The following is a 4,841-nucleotide window of genomic DNA, read 5'->3' on the forward strand; positions in this document are numbered from 1 at the left end:
GAAGACTAAGGTGCGCCTGACCCAAGCCACGGTGTTTTCAATTGCCTCTTGTGCATTTGAAAACTGGACAATGAATAAGGAAGACAGAAGAAGAATTAATGCCTTTGAACTGTGCTGTTGTCGAAGAATATTGAATATACCATGGACTGCCAAAAGAAAGACCAAACCTGCCTGGAAGAAGTACAACCTGATTGGAAGAAGTACAATCAGAGTGCTCCTTGGAAGCAAGGATGGTGAGACTGCATCTCACATACTTTGGACATATTGTCAGGAGGGATCAGTCCTTGGAGAAGGACATCATTCTTGGTAAAGTAAAGGGGCAGTGAAAAAGAGGAAGACCCTCAATGAGATGGACTGACACAGTGGCTGCAACAATGGGCTCAAGCATAGCAACAATTGTGAGGATGGCACAGGACCAGGCAGTATTTCATTCTGTTGTACATGCGATCGCTATGAGTTGGAACTGACTCAATGGCACCTAACAACAACAACCACATATCTGCCAGTTTGTCGTCTGTGGGGGCTTTTGTGTTACTGTGATACTGGAAGCTTTGCCACCAGTATTTAAAATATCAGCAGTCACCCTTTGGTAGATAGGTTACAGTGTAACTTTCAGACTAAGATAGACTAGGAAGAAGGATCCAGCAGTTTACTTCTGAAAAAACTGACCAGGGAAAATCTTATGAATAGCAATGGAACATTGTCTGATATAGTGCTGAAAGATGAGCCCCTTAGGTTGGAAGACCAAAACACTACTAGGGAAGAGCTGCCTCCTCAAAGTAAAGCTGACCTTAATGACGTGGATGGAGACAAGTTTTCAGGACCTTCATTTGCTGATGTGGCAGGACTCAAAACGAGAAGAAACAGCTGGAAACATCTATTAATAATCGGAATGTGGAATGTATGTAGTGTGAATCTAGAAAAATTGGAAGTCATCAGAAATGAAAAGGAACACATAAACATGGATATCCTGGGCATTAGTGAGCAGAAATGGACTGGTATTGGCCATTTTGAACCAGAAAAACATATGGTCTACTATAGCAGGAATAACAAATTGAAGAGGAATGGTATCACATGCATTGTCAAAAAGAACATTTCAAGATCTATTCTGAAGTACAATTCTGTCAGTGATAGGATAATATACATACACCTATAATATACAAGGAAGACGAGTTGATACTACTATTACTCAAACTTATGCACCAATCACTAAGGCCAAAGACGAAGAAATTGAAGATTTTAAAGATATTCTGCAGTCTGAAATCGATCAAACATGTAATCAAGATGCACTGATAATTACTGCTGATTGGAATGTGAAAGTTGGAAACAAAAAAGAAGGACTGGTAGTTGGAAAATATGGCTTTGGTGATAGAAATGACGCCAGAGATTGCATGAAAGAATTTCACAACACCAACGTCTTTTTCATTGCAAATAGCTTTTTTCAAGAACATAAATGTGGCTATACACATGGGTGTCACCAGACGGAATACACAGGAATAAAATTGACTACATCTGTGGAAAGAGATGATGGAAAAGTTCAATATCATTGATCAGAATAAGGCCAGGGGATGACTAGCTAACAATTGCTTATATGGAACTTCAAGTTGAAGATGCAGAAAATTAGAACAAGTTCATAAGAGCCAAAGTACAACCTTGAGTATATCCCATCTGAATTTAGAGACCATCTCAAGAATAGATTTGATTTGACTCATTGAATGCTCGTGACCAAAGACCAGACGAGTTGTGGAATGACATCATACATGAAGAAAGCAAGAAGTCATTAAAAAGACAGGAAAGAAAGAAAAGACCAAAATGGGTGTCAGAAGAGACTCTGAACCTTGTTCTTGAACTTATAGTAGCTAAAGTTAAAGAAAGAAATAATGAAGTCAATGAGCTGAACAAAAGATTACAAAGAGTGGCTCAAGAAGACAAAGTAAAATATTATAATGAAATGTGTAAAGACCTGGAGATAGAAAACCAAAAGGGAGGAACATGCTCAGCATTTCTCAAGCTGAAAGAATTGAAGAACTGTTCAAGTCTCAAGTTGCAATATTGAAGGATTTTATGGAGGAAAATATTGAATGATGCTGGAAGCATCAAAAGAAGATGGAAGGAATACACAGAATCACAGTACCAAAAGAAGTGGTTGATATTCAACCATTTCGGGAGGTAGCATATGATCAAGAACCAATGGTACTAAAGGAAGAGTTCCAAGCTGCACTGAAGGCATTGGTGAAAAACAAGGTTCTAGGAATTTACAGAATACCAGTTGAGATGTTTTAACAGAGGGATGCAGAGCTGGTCTATGCCAAGAAATTTGGAAGACTGCTACCTGGCCAACTGACTAGAAGAGATCCATATTTATGTCCAACAGAATGGGGATATTATAGAACGGTATCATTAATATCACACACAAGTAAAATTTTTATGAAGATCATTCAAAAGCAGTTGCAGCAGTACCTCAACAGGGAGCTGCCAAAAATTCAAGCTGAATTCAGAAGAAGACGTGGAATGAGGGATATCATTGCTGTTGTCAGATAGATCATGGCTGAGGCAGAGAATACAAGAAAGATGTTAACCTGTGTTTTATTGACTATGCAAAAGCATTCGACTGTGTGGATCATAACAAATTATGGATAACATTTTGAAGAATGGGAATTCCAGAACTTTTAGTTGTGCTCATGAGGATCTTGTATATAGATCAAGAGGCAGTCAGTTGAACAGAACAAGGGGATGCTGTATGGTTTAAAATCAAGAAAAGTGTGCTTCAGGGTTGTAGCCCTTTACCTTACTTATCCGATCTGTATGCTGAGCAAATAATCTGAGAAGCTGGACTGTATGAAGAAGAACACAGCATCAGGATTAGAGGAAGACTCATTAACAACCTGCAATATGCAGATGACACAACCTTCCTTGCTGAAAGTGAACAGGACTTGAAGCACTTCCTGATAAAGATCAAAGACCACAGCTTTCGGTATGGATTATATCTCAACATAAAGTAAACAAAAATCCTCACAACAGGACCAATAAGCAACATCATGATCAATGAAGAAAAGATTGAAATTGTCAAGAATTTCATTTTACTTGGATACACAATCAATGCCCACGGAAAGAGTAGTCAAGAAAACAAAGGAATCATTGCATTGGGCAAATCTGCTGCAAAAGGCCTCTTTAAAGTGTTAAAAGGCAAAAATGTCACTTTAAGGACTAAGGTGCACCTGATTCAAGCCATGATGTTTTCAATCACCTCATATGCATGAAAAATCTGGACAATGAACAAGGAAGATAAAAGAAGAATTGATGCCTTTGAATTTGGTGCTGGTGAAGAATATTGAATATACCGTGGCCTGCCAGAAGAATGAACAAATCTGTCTCAGAAGAAGTACAGCCAGAATGCTCATTAGAAACAAGGATGGTGAGACTTTATCTCACATACTTTGGACATGTTATCAGGAGGGATCAGTCCCTGGAGAAGGATATCATGCTTGGTAAAGTAGGAGGCCAGTGAAAAAGTGGAAACCCTCAGGAAGATGGATTGGTACAGTGGCTGCAACGGTCGGATCAAGCATTACAATTGTGAGGATGGTATAGGACTGGTCAGTGTTTCGTTCCGTTGCACATAGGGCCGCTATGAGTGGGAACTGATTTGATAGCACCTAACAACAAAAAAAGTGTACGATTTGATCAATTTTGACAAATGTTTATACCTATGAAGAGGAGCCCTAGTGCCACATGGGTTAAAATTCTCCATTGCTAACCAAAAGCTAGCTGTTTAGAAATGACCAAGGATTCCATAGAGGAAAGATGTGTCAGTCTGCTTCTGTAAAGATGTACAGCCTTGGAAACTCTATGAGGTCATCATGTGTGGGAATCAACTCCACGGCAGTGATTTTTGTTTGGTTTACGTACCTATGATACCAGTCTGTTTTCACTTAGGTTATAGCTCAAATCTTGGCTCTGCAATCCAGCAGCAGAATGACCTCTGGAAAATCATTTAATTCCAAAATTCTCAGTTTATTCATCTGACCTTTGGAGATAAAATTGGCATATTCCTCATAAGATTATTAAGATGAATAAAAGAGGTTCCTGTAAAGTGCCTGACAAGTAGTAAGCATGTAATAACTTTTAGTATTTTTTAGCTAAATAGTGTCTCGAAGCTGCTAAAAATATTTTTACTTGATGTTCTTGTTGTTTTTAATAATCTATGAGAGCCAAAGTATATGACCTTGAATACATTCCACCTGAATTTAGAGACCATCTGAAGAATAGATTTGATTCATTGAACATTAATGACTGAACATCAGATGAGTTGTGGAATGACATCAAGGACATCATATGTGAAGAAAGCAAGAGGTCATTAAAAAGACAGGAAAGAAAGAAAAGAGCAAAATGGGTGTCAGAAGAGACTCTGAGCCTTGCTCTTGAACTTAGAGCAGCTAAAGTGAAAGAAAGACATGATGAAATAAAAGAGCTGAACAGAAGATTATAAAGGGCTGCTCAAGAAGACAAAGTAAAGTGTTATAATGAAATATGCAAAGACCTCGAGTTAGAAAATCAAAAGGGAAGAACACACTCTGCATTTCTCAGGCTAAGAGAACTGAAGAGAAAATTCAAGCCTTGAGGTAAAATATTGACGGGTTCTACAGGGAAAATACTAAACAACACAGGAAGCATCAAAAGAAGATGGAAGGAATGCTATACTGAAAAGAATTAATTGAAGTTCAACTATTTCAGGAAGTAGCATATGATCAAGAACCAATGGTACTGAAGGAAAGAGTCCAAACTTCACTGAAGGCATTGGCAAATAAAAAGGCTCTGGGAACTGATGGAATACAAACTGA

This window comes from Loxodonta africana, chromosome 3 (genome assembly GCF_030014295.1).
Source record: "Loxodonta africana isolate mLoxAfr1 chromosome 3, mLoxAfr1.hap2, whole genome shotgun sequence".
NCBI classification, from domain to species: domain Eukaryota; kingdom Metazoa; phylum Chordata; class Mammalia; order Proboscidea; family Elephantidae; genus Loxodonta; species Loxodonta africana.